Here is a 16,686-nt window from a genome sequence, read left to right as displayed (position 1 = left end):
CTCTGCAGAAGGATGCACCTAAGCCATCAGTTTGGTAGAATTTCCAAACTCCTAACTCGCTCACACTCACTTTTTGTCATTTTCTTCTTTCTTCTGCGTAGCAGACGTTTCTTCTCCCAAAACCTCTGATTCACCTGGCGCTTTGTTACTAATTTTAGGGTTCCTCTTTATTGGTTTCAGTAGCATTTCGACACTCCTGTGCGTACCCCGGGTTTCTTGGGGGAAGCTTTCGGTAGCCAGGTACCGATTTTGCAGAATTTTTCGTAGGTGGTTTGCCATTGCCCCGCTTTATCATCGGAATAAGGGTTATTTCATGAAGCAATTGGGTTAGACGAGTGGAGTATGTCGTTCCTACTATTGCGTTTGCAGTTCTTCGCCGTCCAACTTCCGTGTAGTGTCAAATTGTACGTTCCTCGCTACGCTTAGACGAGTGCGAACCTTTGGTGCAACAAGGTTATAATCCAAATCAAATCCAAACCAAATTTCATTTATCTTAAAATAATCTTTTTGGTTTCTTGTGTTACTATCGGGGAACAACCATATGGTCCTGGGAATCCTTGTGATGAAGGAAGACCATAAAAAGCCTGAGTTTTACCAAGTCAAAATCAATCTCAACCGTTGCTTGGTATCCAACATCCTCAAGTCACCTGATTAGGAAAAAAATATTGGGTTCCCTTTGTCTTTGGTTAAAGTTATATATGAAGGGCCTAAACAAAATTCGAAATTCTTATGGGTTAAGCTCTACTAAACTTAAAACTTCATTCTAAATTAGAATTGCCCATCCTCCATACACCTATCCTGTATTTGTTCCAAGGTATTATAGACCAAATGGGTCTCTAAATATATTTAATTATTGTAAAAGCTCTAATTCTGTTGCCCTGTGTTTCCCTCAAACTGTTCTTCGTCATACGCGTACCTACTCCAGCATTTCACTGGGTTATGCCAAATGTAACCTAACAAGTCATCAAAGCTCTACATTCAAATCGCGAATAGTTGAGAAAATTCCTTAAATACTTTACAAATGCAGGGTAACAAGGGTTCCTTTGACTCGTGGGCATTATTTTGTAAGTAGACTCTTTGGTGGGCAAATGAACATCTCTTAATTCCTAATTTCACACCATGACCGAAGAAGGGTCGCATATTGCCATGGCAGAATCCCAAACAACAATTTGAAGTGTCGTTTAGTTACATTTCTCTTTCTCTTGGAAGTGCTTGCTGCTAATTTCCTTCATGTGAATGGTTCCCAAGTATCTTTAAGTGAATTTGACCCCAAAAAATATTTGTAGTCCTTTGGCTAGTGCTGGGGGGGGAGACAAAAAGATTTGTTACATACCAAAGTTGGCTTGTCAATGCTGAATTTTATGACTCCTGAAGATTTTGCCTTGTCTGTTTAAGTTCTCTCCAATGCTAATGCTGTTTCTTTTTGCGTGAATTTATTTCCCAACATCTCCCAGATTAGTTGGCCAACGATGGTTGCTCTTTTGCTTTTGGTGATGGTGGCGTTGGTGCTGGAAATTTTCGAGGGCTCTTAATGCCGTTGAGGCTCATTAGATTTTGCAAAATGTTTTGACACTGTTCTGGCGTCTTGACGCTAATGTTATTGCATTAACGCTTTTGGTCTCAACTAGCATGACATCTCCCTCCCCTCCCCCCTCATCAGCCTGCTGTCCTTCTTTTGTTGTGTTTCCGTTTGCCATTTAAATTTTTTGGGTCGTTTCGCCTTTTTTTTTTTTGCCTTTTAGAAAATTTATGTCTCAAATATGTACAATTGGATTAAAACCATCAATGCCATGAAATTTTATAAGCGATTATTTTTATTATATTTTAAGGGTCTTTCTTTATAATTTTATTGTGTTTTTCTTTGAAAGCCTTAAATTTTCTCTTTTGGGGCCTCTTAGTTATAATTCTGGGATGGTTATGGTTTTGTGGCATGCTGTAATGAAAATTAATGTGATAATTTTCTTAAGCATTACAGAGGGAATGAGAAAATAAAAGAACTGCCATGCTGTCAATGGAAATACACCATTAGGTGAATGTACTTTAAATAAGGAAAATTTGTTAAGGTTGGTTTTAAATTTCAAATTTTGGGAAGACGTTGTAAGCAACATATTGGAAGAACGGAAGGAAGAACGGAAAAAATTCCAAATTTCTGTGCGGTCCCTTTTTTGGACAATAACATAAAAGGTTCTCCCGATCTCGGCTTTACGACTAAAGTGTTACTAATTATATAAGTATTTATGACTCTCTGTACACATGGATGTGGACCAAAATTGTACCTACTACAGCTTAAAAAGGGCATATCATATGAAAGATATATATGGGAGCTATATATAGATCTGATCCGATTCTGATGAAATTTTGCACACATATTGGGACGTCACAAAAAGCACTTCGTGCCAAATTTGGTAGAGATCGGACCAAAATTGTGCCTTCTGCAGCCTTAATAGGTCATATCGGATGAAAGTTATATATGGGAGCTATATCTAAATCCGAACCGATTTGGATGAAGTTTAGCACATGTATTAAGACGTCACACGAGACATCTCATGCTAAATTTGGTAAAGATCGGGCTAAAATTGTGGCTCCTACAGCTTCAAAAGGGCATATCGGATGAAAGATATATATGGGAGCTATATCTAAATCTGGACCGATTTCAATGATATTTGGCACACTTATTAGAACGTCAAAAACAACACTTTGTGCCAAATTTTGTAAAGATCGGGCTAAAATTTTAGCTCCTACAGCTTTAAAAGTGCATATCGGATGAAAGCTATATATGGGAGCTATATACAGATCTGATCCCATTCTGATGAAATTTTGCACACATATTGGAACGTCTAAAACAACACTTTGTGCCAAATTTTGTAAAGATCGGACTAAAATTGTGGCTCCTACAGCTTTAAAAGGTCATATTGGATGAAAGATATATATGGGAGCTATATATAAATCAGGTCCGATTTTGATGAAATTTTGCACACATATTGGATCGTCACAAAAAGCACTTCGTGCCAAATTTTGTAAAGATCGGACTAAAATTGTGGCTCCTACAGCTTTAAAATGGCATATCGGATGAAAGATATATATGGGAGCTATATCTAAATCTGGACCGATTTCAATGAAATTTTGCACACATGTTGGAACGTCAAAAACAACACCTTGTGCCAAATTTTGTAAAGATCGGACTAAAATTGTGGCTCCTATAGCTTTAAAAGGGCATATCGGATGAAAGATATATATGGGAGCTATATATAGTTCTGGACCGATTTCAATGAAATTTTGCACACATATTGGAACGTCAAAAAGAACACTTTGTGCCAAATTTTGTAAAGATCGGAGTAAAATTGTGGCTCCTACAGCTTTAAAAGGGCATATCGGATGAAAGATATATATGGGAGCTATATCTAAATGCGAACCGATTAAGATGAAATTTAGGACACATATTGGAACGTCAAAATCTACACTTTGTGCCAAATTTGGTAAAGATCGGACCAAAATTTTGCCTTCTACAGCCTTAAAAGGTCATATCGGATGAAAGATATATATGGGAGCTATATCTAAATCTGGACCGATTTCAATGGTATTTTGCACACATATTGGAACGTCAAAAACAACACTTTGTGCCAAATTTTGTAAAGATCGGACTAAAGTTGTGGCTCCCACAGCTTTAAAAGGGCATATCGGATGAAAGATATATATAGGAGCTATATAAATCTGATACGATTTTTTTTCAAAATCAATAGCATTTGTCCTTGGACCAAAAAAGAGACTTGTGCAAAATTTTGTGAAAGTCGGACATCAAATGCGACCTGTACCTTGACGGACAGACATAGCTAAATCGAATCAGGAAGTGATTCTTACCTGATCTGTATATTCATCAATGGGTCTAGCTCTTCTCCTTCTTAGCATTGCAAACAAATGCACAAATCTATAATACCCTGTACCACAGTGGTGGTGTAGGGTATAAAAATCAATTTGTGTTTGTTTGTTTGTAGGTTTGTTTGTTTATTCGGTATAGACTCAAAAACGGCTGAACCAAAGGAAGGGGCGGACACTCCCCCTTACCCCAAAAGTACGATCCAAAAAAGAAAAGTTGACCGATTGGGACAATATGAGACTCTAATGAAAGGTATTCAGGAGCTGAACACGAATTTCGTATTAAAAATTGGGTACAAGTAAATGTGGGGCAGCCCCAGCCCCAAAACACCCAAACATAGGTTTATTTGACCATCATGACAATATCGGACTTAAGTGAAAGGTATTCGGGAATAGATTACGAATATGGTCAGGAAGCAAACATAGGAAACACCCAAAATCAAACTTGGACTGATCGGAACAATATGAGTATCAAATGAAAAATATTTTGGGTAGTAGTATACGAATATGGTATTATAGCGGGCCGCCCTATCCCCAAAACTCCCCAAGACAGACATATTGGTCGTTCACGTTAATATGGGGCTCAAATGAAAGGTATTAGGGAGTAGATTACGAATATGTAGAAAAAGATGAACACTATCACCACCGCCGGTGGTACTATAAAGTTCGTATAAATATATTATAATAGTTGGCCCGGTGTTGTTCGCTACACTTATATGAGATTGCGGCCCCCTTTTGACATGGTCCAAATGTGAAAATTATTTGTATTCGTATTTAACTCTCAAATAACATTCATTAGAATCCCATATTGTTCCATTTCGTGAACATATCCATTTGGGGCAAAGTTATTGATTCCCCGGGAATTGACTCAATTTTTTATATAATTTTTGTATTCTACTTTCAAATACCTTTCGTTTGAATCCCATCTTGCTCCATTCTGTGTACATGTACATTTGGTGCATAATTTTGGCGTGGGGAGACCCACCTAGAAGTATATCCCAAAATTTTATATAAATACCGTATTCTACTCTCAAATACCTTTCGTTTGAATCCCAAATTGTTCCGATCGGACGACATGTCAATTTGGCGGTGATTTTGGGGGTTGGGTGGCCCCCTGGCACTTTATATAAGTTTCGTATTTTACTTCCAATTTCCTTTCATTTGATACCTATATGTCATATTTGGGCGGTTTTTAGGGGTGGGGCGGGCCCCACGACACGCAAGATCCAATTTTTATATCTAGTTCACACTCTATTCTTAAATATCTTTCATTTGATACACATATCGTCCCAATCGGTAAGAATAACCGTTTCGTTAGTTTTGGGGTAGGGCGTCCCCCACGGTTATTTGATTCCAAATTTTTATACCAAATTTCGGTTTGCGTTGCCATAAAGTCGCATACAAATTTTTCACTTTAATTGATGCACCCATCTCCGAGATCTGGCGTTTTGGAAAAGTGAAATTTGAACATGTAAACGCGTGCTAAAAACGGTGAAAGTCTTTAAAAGCGGTAGGTTTGTGGACTCAGGGACGACTCAGCAGTTGTTGCTGAATACTTGCCTGTGGAACTACTACCCACATCGCTAAAATTTGGTGGATTGTAGGGGAATGAAAATCCCGCTACCAAGATCGAGACAGGAAGGGAAAGCATCGAAATGGGACCCGACAAGCCCTGTGTGGGTGGGTCATCTGGTTGGACTGGGCTCAAAGTGTGCGCCATCGGAGAAGCACGGAACTCAGACTTCGACAGCATCAGCAATTGAAGCATCTAACGAGGAATCGTCCATACCGCATGTATCCAGTAACCTGAGGAAGAGTGGTTCCACTGCTTGCCCCTCTGCCACTGTATGCGTACGGAAGCTAATCACGACAAGATCCAACAAATCTTGTGAGGATGAACTCCTGGCGGAATCAGAAGATGAGGCTAACGCAACAGTGATTGAAGTTCTCAATCCTCACTATGGTCCCGTTTCTGCAGATAAGGCCGCTTCTACGGCTCTAAAGGTCCTCCTGATGGTCGGGGAATTTGACATGGTCCTTACGCAGGAACCATGGGTGTGTGGAGTAATGGTTCGTGGAATAAGAATTCCTGGATTAATTCTTAGAAATGAAAAGACACAAAGCCTGTATTCTTGCAAAGAGTAGTGAATCCTGACTATGGTCCGGTTTCTACAGATAAATCTCCACCATTGTAAGGCCGCTTCGGCATCACTAAAAGTCCTCCTGATGGCAGGGGGATTTGACGCGGTTCCTATCCAGGAACCATGGGTGTGTGGAGGAATGGTTCGAGGACTAAGAATTCCGGAATTTAAACTTCTCAAGGGTACGGAGAATGGAAGACACATAGCCTGTATTCTTGCAAAGCGTAGTCTTAGTGTTTTTCTTCTTCCGTCGCTAAGCACTAAAAATTCAGTAGTAGCTAGCCTTGAAATAAACAAGTCTCATTACTGACTGGCTTCCCTATATATGCCACACGATTCAGAGATGCCGCCTTCAAAGCTTAAGTTGCTGGTTGAAGCCGCTTCTGTAGAGAAGAAGAGCCGCATTGTAGGAAGTGATTCTAATGCACCGACCGACCTTTATTACCAGGATAAACCGACCTTTATTACCAGAAACAGGCAGGAGGTACTAGATATTAGCTTCGTATCAGAGGATAGGAGGCCACCGTAGCGCAGAAGTTAGCATATCCGTATATGACGCTGGACGCCGGGGTTCGAATCCTGGCAGGAACATCAGAAAATTTTCAGCGGTGATTATGCCCTATTCATGCAGGCGAAATTTGTGAGGTACTTTGCCATGTAAAAACTTCTCTCCAAAGAGATGGCGCTCTGCAGCACGCCGTTCGGACTCGGGGATAAAAAGGAGGTCCCTTATCGGTCCATAACCTGATATAGCTGTCATATAAACCGATCTTGAATCTTGACTTCTTGAGCCTACAGAGGGCGTTATTATTATCCGATTTGGCTGCATTTTTGTAAAACGGCTTCTCCCATGACCTTCAACGTACCTGTCAACCTGTCAATATAGTCCAAATCGGTCTATAGCCTGATACAGCTGCCATATGAATCGATCTCTCTATTTTACTTCTTAAGTCCTTAAAGGGCGCAATTCTTACTCGAATTGACTGAAGTTTTACACATGACTTTGATGTTTTTTGGAGTTTTAGTAGTTTTAGATCTATATACAATGTTGTGTCAACGAATTTGGCACACCCCTAATAATGGTGAAGTCTTAAAAATAATTTGGATTTTGCTAAACTGATTTATTAAACCTACGCACAAACACACAAAAACATTTTTCCCTCTTTTATTTGAGTCAATGTACGCAAAACTTTGTTGTGTTCGTTGAATTAGTTTTAGGTTGGCCATTATGATTATTTCATTGATTTTATAACATGCTTTTAATTAAGTTCTATATTATATTAATATTTAATTTATTTTCCGTACAGTTGTGTTCCACTTCCCCGGACCACTCCACAATGATGTTGGTTGGCTGGTGTATGGCTGAATCATGGGAGCTTGAGAGAGGGTGCGTAGAAAATGGTAAGTTAGTTATTATGGACGCAGAACCAAAGGTATTTGTTTTCCAATTAGTGCCAATTAAATTCATTCAAGCATTTTTAATTGTTTATATTAATTTTGCTCATAATGTTTAATGGGTTGAGTTGGATTTTAGTTATTCATTATCGTTGGTAGAGAATTTCGATTTTAATTATTATGTTATATGAATTATTGACATTTTGATTAAGAATTGGATACAAATATTTATGCGTTTGAAGTGACCGTCATGTGTGTTTTCCGAAAATTACATTTATGCACTAGTCATTAGTATATAAGAATATTTTATGTAAGAGGAAACCAAAAGTTAGTGGGCTCGGAAGGTAAACCCAATCAGAATTTGCTTAGCAATCAAAGACTTTAAAAAAAAATTTGAACCCACCATCATAGGATGGGGGTATACTGATCTAGTCATTTCGTTGATAACACCTCGAAATATTCAGCTAAGTCCCCATAAAGTATTCTGGATCGTCTCGACATTCTGAGTCTAACTAGCCATATCCGTCCGTCAGTCTGTCGAAATCACGATAACATTCGAACACGTAGGCCAGCCGCTTTAAATTTTGCACGGATACTTTTCATTGATGTAGGTCTTTGGGGATTGAAAGAAATTTTGAACAAAGGCTTATGTTATGACTATCAATATCCATGCCAAGTATGAACCGAATCGGTGTATAATCAGATATAGCCCTCATATAAACTGATCCCCGAATTTGACTTCTTGAGCCCTTAGAAGCCTCAATTTTCATTTGATTTGGCTGAAATTTGGAGTAAAGACTTGTGTTATGACTTCCAACATCCATGCCAAGTACGATCCGAATCGGTCTATAAACAGATGAAGCCCCCATGTAAACTTTTCCCCGGACTTGGCTTATTGAGCCCTTAGAAGCCTCGATTTTCAACCGATTTGGCTGAAATTTGGAACAAAGACTTCTGTTATGACTTTAAACATACACGTAAAGAACGATTCGAATCGGTCTATAAACCGATGTAACCCCAATATAAACCGATCCACGGATTTGACTTCTCCAGCCCTTTGAAACCTTTATTTCCACCTGATTTGGCTGAAACTTGGCCCAAACTCCTATCTAATAGCTAACAACATCAGAGCCAAGTTTTATCCGGATCGGTCAATATTGTGATATAAGCCCCCTAAGTTCCCATAACCCCATATGACTTCTTGAGACCAGAATAATTCAAATGCGAACTCAGTTACTAAGGATGCATTTTTCGCGGAATCCATGGTGGTGGGTACCCAAGATTCGGCCCGGCCGAACTTTGCACGCTTTTACTTGTTGGGGGTAGTATGGCCTCTTTTTAATGTAACCATTGAATGGAGCGGACGTGTTTTCATTTTAATTTTCAAAAACAAAAAAAAATATCAGTATCTCGGAATACTACTACTACTACCAAATTTCCCACGAACATTCCACTAAGGAACAGGGGATACTTCTATCATATCAATGAGTGCCGTCCGATTAGACTTACAAATGAGGAATTTACGGATATACCAGGAGGATGCGCAGTTCGTCCCCAGCCTTTAAGTAAATGTGATATTTCCGATTCTGATTCAGACAGCGACAGTATCAATGAAATAGTCCTCGCAACCAAATCGTGAGATGAGGTCAGCGGTATGACAGCAATCGTGAGCTAGGGATTTGCTAAGTTCACAAGAAGACCTAGTAAGCAATCCGGGGCACGACGAAGGAGATTCAAGAGTATGCACTGGCAACGCAATGGGGCGAAAGTGCAGGATGCTGGCAGGGACAGAACTGACAATAAAACACCTCTCAGGAAGCTGGAAAGATAATCAGTTCTCTCGAAGAGCATAAAATCGCTAAAACGCTGTGGGAATACCAAGCCAGTCCTCCCGCAATCGGGAATCCAGACAGTGTTCTGCTGTGACAGGAACTTAGAAAGCGCCAGGCCGGATGCTGGTAGAAACAGAACTGACAATCAAACACCTCTAAGGAATCTGGAAAGAGAATTAGTTCTCCCGAAGAGCATAACACTTCTAAAACGCTAAAGAAGAAAAAAAGCTCCCCGCTTTCAGGTACTATGGGAATACCAAGCCAGCCCTCCCGCAATCGGGACTCCAGACAGTGTCCTGCTGGAACAGGAACGTAGAAAGCGCGCCCTGCTCGGCAGGATGCTGGTAGGGACAGAACTGACAATCAAACACCTCTAAGGAAGCTGGACCGAAGAGCATAACACAGCTTAAACGCTGAAGAAGAAAAGGAGCTCCCCACTTTCAGGTACTATGGGAATACCAAACCAGTCCTCCCGCAAAAGGGACTCGAGACAGTGTCCTGCTGCAACAGGAACGTAGAAAGCGCGCACGGCCCCTGAGTCTTCATGGAGGACTGTGTCTTTCAAAAGACGCCGCAGCGATTACGGAAGGGGCATCATTGACTCAATGGTCCCCGAAAAAAGTAAGGAGAACTACAGAGATGAGCTGACATATGCAGTCATCTATATCGGCAGTGCATACGGTAGGATTTCACCACGTCATCGGTCCCAAGTGGAGGATCTGGTTAACGAGCAGATTTTCGAACATGTGAGGAACACTGTAGGGGGTCCACCCATACAAATGATGAGCTGCGAGTATAGAGGGGACTTCTTCTCTGAGGAAAACTATAAGTTCCAAAAGACGCCACAGCCATCACATAACGGGCAGATGGTCACTGAAAAAGGTAAGGAGCCACCCTCTTGCGCCAGAGTGGCAAGGAACCACTCAAGAGATGAGCTGACTTATGCTGTCATCAATATCGGCAGTGCATCTGGTAGGATTCCACCAGATCATCGGTCTCAAGTGGAGGATCTGGTTAACGAGTTGATTTTTGAATATGTGTGGAACTCTGCAGGGGGTCCACCCATACAAATGATGAGCTGCGAGTATAGAGGGGACTTCTTCTCTGAGTCTTCATGAAGAACTGTGAGTTCCAAAAGACGCCACAGCCATCACGCAAGGGGCAGATGGTCACTGAAAAAGGCAAGGAGCCACCCTCTTACGCCAGAGTGGCAAGGAAGCACAACAGAGATGAGCTGAGATATGCAGTCATCAATATCGGCAGTGCATCCGATAGGATTCCATCAGATCATCTGTCTCAAGTGAAGGATCTGGTTAACAGGCATATTTTTGAACAAGTGTGGAACTCTGTAGGGGTCCTCCCCTACAAATTATGAGCTGCGAGTATAGAAGGGACTTCTTCATGCTGCGCTTTGCATCAGCAGAATGTATTGATACCATCAAAAAACTCGTTCAAAGTATCCACGACCCCTTGGAGGGCGCAAAGTTCGACCTAGTGAGAAAGGTGGACATCCCCCAGCTCGCGAAGAGGACGGTCTTCATCAAGGGATAGGGCATCAAATTCGCGATGGAAAGCATGGTGGAGCTTTAAAGTTTTGTCACGGAGAAATGGGAGGTCTTCCACAGGAAGGAGAAGGAGGATGGAACTCTCTTTGTGGTTGGCATTGATCAAGTCTCCGTGACAAGTTTGGCTAAGACTAAAGGCATGGTGTTCTACGGGAGCGAAGCTATCTTCTTCAAGATTGGGAAGACTAGAATGTCAAAGTGGCAGAAGACTCGATACCACCTAACGAGCATGAAGAAAGCGAGGTGGCAGAACCATCACCGGCCTTCTGAATATTGGCAAGACTAGGATTAGCAAAATGGAAATTTGCCCATGAACATTCTATTAAGGAACTAAGACAAACTTCTCACAAATCAATGAGTGCTGTTCGATTAAATTGTAAGCTAAATGATAAGGGACCTCCTTTTTAAAGCCGAGTCCGAACGGCGTGCCGTAGAGCGACACCTCTTTGGGGAGGAGTTTTTGCATGGCAAAGTACCTCACAAAACTCGACAGCATTAGGAGGGAAGAACCAACGCCGAAAATTTTTCTGATGTTCCTGCCAGAATACAAACCCATGCGTTCAGCGTCATAAGCGGACATGCTAACCTCTGCGCTACAGTGGCTTCCTCCTAGAATAAGCAAAGTTCCTAATACTAAAACATCAGACAGTACAGGGACAAAAATTTCAACACAGCCAAAAAACAGGGATCCGATAATGTAACCATCAACGACTTTCTCAAGATTCTGAAGAATAGTATCGATAAACAGTGATAGGAAACTCAATGCAGCCTAACGAACAGTGAGTCTAACACCCACTTCTAAGAACCCCGAGATTAAAAAATCTAGGATAGGTCAAGATTTTAATATTGGAACATCAGTCAGTGCACGGACGGGAGACTCAATACAACCTGACGAACAGGGACCCGATGATGGAACCATCACCTACTTTCTCAAGATTAGGAGGACTAGGATAGGCAAAGATCCTTATATTGGACGTCAGGCAATCCAGTGACAGAAAATTCAACGCAGCCTAAAGAACAGATGATGAGACCAGCACCCACTGCCTAATTTCCATTTATTGGAGGACCAATGATCGAGGGAATCGCGATAAGCCTCAACTGGGGATGGACAGTTACACACGCTCTGATGGAAAAAAACCAGCAAGGACAAGATTCGTACAGCCTTTTATAAGGAGCCATGGACGACCCAGAAAAAGGTTTCGGGACTGAACCATATATACTACCAATTTTTCTATGCTAACACTGCTACTCAAAAGAGGATCTGTGTTATTTGTCATAAAAATTCGAATTACATATTCTCCTCAGAGTTCTCAACGTCGGATGCAACAGTGATGAGACAGGGGGCGGTGGAGCATACCTGGCACACTTTAACTGCTTTCGAGGGTTGGTGCAGGCCATACCATGGCGGTATAATCAAGGCGACTATTGGAAACCTGGAAGGAATGGAAGAGGTTTCCAATCGGGTACCTAAGATGATGTTGCCAACTCTCGTATTACCATCTGGAAGTTCATGTTGCACAGATGGATCAAAGCTAGTGGGCCTGGGGATATGCATTGAGAATCCAGGGACTGAGATCGGTTTACGATTGTCTGACCATAATACGGTCCTATAGGAGGAAATCCGGGCGATCATGCAATGCGTGAGGTAGTATGGTGTTAACGCGAGGACGTCGAGTGTGAAGAACTTTACGGACAGTAATCTGGCAACCGCGGCAATAACAACCAGGACGGTAAAAATCCGCCTAAAAATCTAAGACGATCTAGCCATGTCCGTCCGTCTGTCTATTGAAATCACGCTACAGTCTTTAAAAATAGAGATATTGAGCTGAAATTTTGCACAGATACCTTTTTTGTCCATTAGCAGGTTATATCGAACTATATCTCGATATAACCCCCATATGAACCGATTCGCCGATTTAGGGTCTTAGGCCCATAAAAGCCACATTGATTATTCGATTTTGCTGAAATTTGGGACAGTGAGTTACGTAAGGCCCTTCGACATACTTCTTCAATTTGGCCCAGATCGGTTCAAATTTGAATATAGCTGCCATATAGACCGATCACTCGATTTAAGGTTTTGGGCCCATAAAAGGCGCCTTTATTGTCCAATTTTGCTAAAATCTGGGACAGTGAGTTATATAAGGCCCTTCGACATCCTTCTTCAATTCGGCCAAGATCGGTTAGGATTTGAATATAGCTGCCATATAGACCGATCTCTCGATTTAAGGTTTTAGGCCCATAAAAGGCGCATTTATTATCCAATTTTGCTAAAATCTGGGACAGTGAGTTATATAAGGCCCTTCGACATCCTTCTTCAATTCGGCCAAGATCGGTTAGGATTTGAATATAGCTGCCATATAGACCTATCCGCCGATTTAGGATCTTAGGCCCATAAAGGGCGCATTTATTGTCCGATGTTGCCGAAATTTAGGACTGTGAGTTAGGTGAAGCACCTCGATATACTTCTGAAATATGACACAGATCAGTCTATATATATAGATATAGCTGCCATATAGACCTATCTCTCGATTTGAGGTTTTGGGCCCATAAAAGGCGCATTTATTGTCCGATTTTGCCAAAATTTGGGACAGTGAGTCGTGTTAGGCCCTTCGGCATCCTTCTTCAATTTGGCCCAGATCGGTCCTGAGTTGGATATAGCTGCCATATAGACCGATCTCTCGATTTGAGGTTTTGGGACCATAAAAGGCGCATTTATTGTCCGATGTCACCGAAATTTGGGACAGTGAGTAAGGTTAAGCCCTTCGATATACTTCTGCAATATGGCACAGATCGGTCCAGATTTGGATATAGCTGCCATATGGACCGATCTCTCGATTTGAGGTTTTGGGCCCATAAAAGGCGCATTTATTGTCCGGCGTCGCCGAAATTTGGGACAGAAAAATGTTGTATTGAATCCTTATACTGATTATTTTAGTATGAATTGAACTTCAATATCAAGGCTTTTAGAATTCTAGATTTTCTTATAATAGGTAAAATTAGCCTGCCAGCTGTTTTTCTAAAAACCTACCATCATTTAGGAAAACTTCCTGACAAAACCTGACTGAATTTATTCCCCAAAAAATATTTCCATTAACCATTAAGCCGCTTTTATAACAAGATATTCCAAAGATTGTTCCAAGTTTTTCCTGCTTCCGCATTATAAACAAAACCTCCACCACATTTTTTATTACCCTCAATAATAACTAAATTTTATGAAAATAATTGTAGCATGTTTTTCCTTCTTTTGTTGCTGTTGTTGTTATTTTTTATGTTAAAAGCCCATTAATTTTTCTAAGGGTAAAATAGGTTTTTCTTAACTTTTGTCGACATTTCAGAATTTGCATGAAAAAAAAAAAAACAAAAAACAAAAACGAAACTCAAAGAGCCCAAAGATATGCCCCTTAAAATATGCAATATCATCATGAGTTCTTCCTAATTTTATCCTGAAGACAGGCGTAAAAAACACCGTACATAGACACACACAGCCAGACGGACATTTGCAATAATGGACAGACCATGGTAAATCATGACTTTTCCACCTTTACCGTGTCGAAGGATGAGGCAAATGCCTAATAGGAATATGCCTTGGCATCAGTTGGACCATCTTTAAAAAATGCTAATAAGCTGTCATTAGTTTATGTACGCGCCACCATAAGGACTATGCCGGACGAGGGGGTAGCTGAAGTATGACGATTTCAACAAAGGTGGAATGTCTGAGGTAACTAGCTGGATGTTAATGATGACGGCAGAGTTTGTAATTCCATTTTCATGCCTTTAAATGCTCGACTCGAATAGGAACAGCAGGTTGTCTTGTACTTTTCCTTTTGTTTTTGTTCCCTGCCATTTTGTTATTTTGGGGCACATTTAAACCAATTCGTTCTGGGGCTTTTTTAATTTTGGTTTCAACCATTAGGCTTTGTTATGACTTCATTTCGAATGTGTTTCGTTTTTTTTTTTACTTTTGGTGAACAAAGTGCCACGTAAGGCGGTTATGTTCCAAATAGGATTTACACTTGTGACCAACAGTTCATTAAAGAGTATTTACAGTTGTTTTTGTTTATGTTATAGACAAAAAGGGTCTTTCTTGAAGATAACTATGAGTATAAGAGGTTGGCTTTTTCTATTGGGAATCCCTTTTTATATCGGGAATTGTGATTCTTAATATTCGAAAGAAATGCAAAAAGATAAACTTTTACCCGGTCTTGCTTCCCACTGTATATGTATGTCTGGTTTAGGGGGAGTTCATGGAATGAGGTGTCCCCCAAACACTTGGCCATAAAATAGGTATTAGATTCGTGAGCTACTCTCAAATACCTTTCATTTCGGCAAATATGTCCAGTGTGTGGGATGTTTAGGGAGTGAGGCGGTCATAAAGACACTCTGTCCTGAAAAAACATCAGTATTATGCTCTGCTCTTAAATCAGCAAACACATTCTATTTTAAGGTATTATGGGGGTGAGTCGGACCCTAGCCACTTGGTCCTGAATGTTGATGTCAGATTTGTGCCCTACTCCTAAATATCATTTATTTGGGTCCTATACCGTCATAGTCGGCAAAAATGTACGGTTTGAGGGGTATTTAGGGGATGGGACGTCCACACAGAGACCAAATTTGTGGTCTACTCTAAAATACCTTTTATTTTAGGTCCATATTGCCATAGTCGGTAAATATGACCCCCAAACACTTAGCCCCAAAAATGGATGTCAGATTAGTTTTCATCTCTCAGACAGCTTTCATTTGAGTGCCATTATGTGCTGATCAATGTATATATCCATTTGGGCGGGTTTTTTGTTGTGGTGTTCCCCTCAGGTGTCACATCCCAAATTTAGATGACGAATTTTTGTTTTAGGCTACTATAAGAGTGGAAACAAAATTTCGCTTAAATCGGTACACTGATCTCGGACATCTGACGTTTTTAAAAATTACCCCGCCCGCTCTGCTGTGTCCCCACCTAAGTACCTTGCATAAGTGAACCTTTAGTCCTATGTGCCCCGATATGACACCAAAAGCTATAATGACCTCCTTCTTTCTTCCTTTCAGTAATAGCCTCGTTCTCTCACGATTTGGATCACCCCATAGGATTTTCGTTGTCCCACCGACTGTTTTGCTGTTTCACAGTATTCTTACATACTACCAGCGTAGCCACTCAAGAAAATTTTTTCCTACCAAATGTTCTACAATCTAAAATGCGGTTTATGTCTTTATGTCCACCACCGAAGAGTTGGCCATTGGACCACTCCATTTGCAGCCCATCAAATAATATTTTTCAACCCTACAAAGTATACATACTAGACGATCTAGAAATGTCCGTCCGTCTGTTTGTTAAAATCACAGCTTAGAGCTCAAAGATGGCCTATATTTTGATATAGCACCCTTTAGAGATCTTGAGTACATAAATTTCCGATTCAAGGGTTTGAGCCCAAAAATGTGGATTTACTAACCATTTTCGGCTTTACCCCTTAACATCTGAGTATGAACCGGATCTGACCTTACTTGTATGCACCTGGCCTATATCCCTGTTTTTCGATTAAAGGTATACACAAGCCGCTTCTTTTTACCAAGAATTTATGAAATTTGGAAGAAATCCCTTAACAGTCGTACCAGTTACAGTCAATATCATAATTTAAACTCTTTTTCCTGAAATTTGAAGCAGTGAGACCCCTTGTAACAGTACTTATCCCCTCGGCATTCATGGTTTTATTCTCCACGAATACAAAGTATAGTCCAGAAGTGAAATAATTTGGTGTTATCCTCGGCGATTTTTTTTTAAATGTTGGAAAAACCTACCTAAAATTGAGGTCAGCCTACCAACCTACCAAGAAAATGAAAACCTACCAATTTTGGTAGGAACCTACCAAAAACGGCAACACAGCTACATAT

The sequence above is a fragment of the Stomoxys calcitrans genome, chromosome 3, assembly GCF_963082655.1.
Source record: "Stomoxys calcitrans chromosome 3, idStoCalc2.1, whole genome shotgun sequence".
Taxonomy (NCBI): domain Eukaryota; kingdom Metazoa; phylum Arthropoda; class Insecta; order Diptera; family Muscidae; genus Stomoxys; species Stomoxys calcitrans.
The sequence above is the reverse complement of the archived record's forward strand: the minus strand, read 5'-3'. Positions refer to the sequence as shown.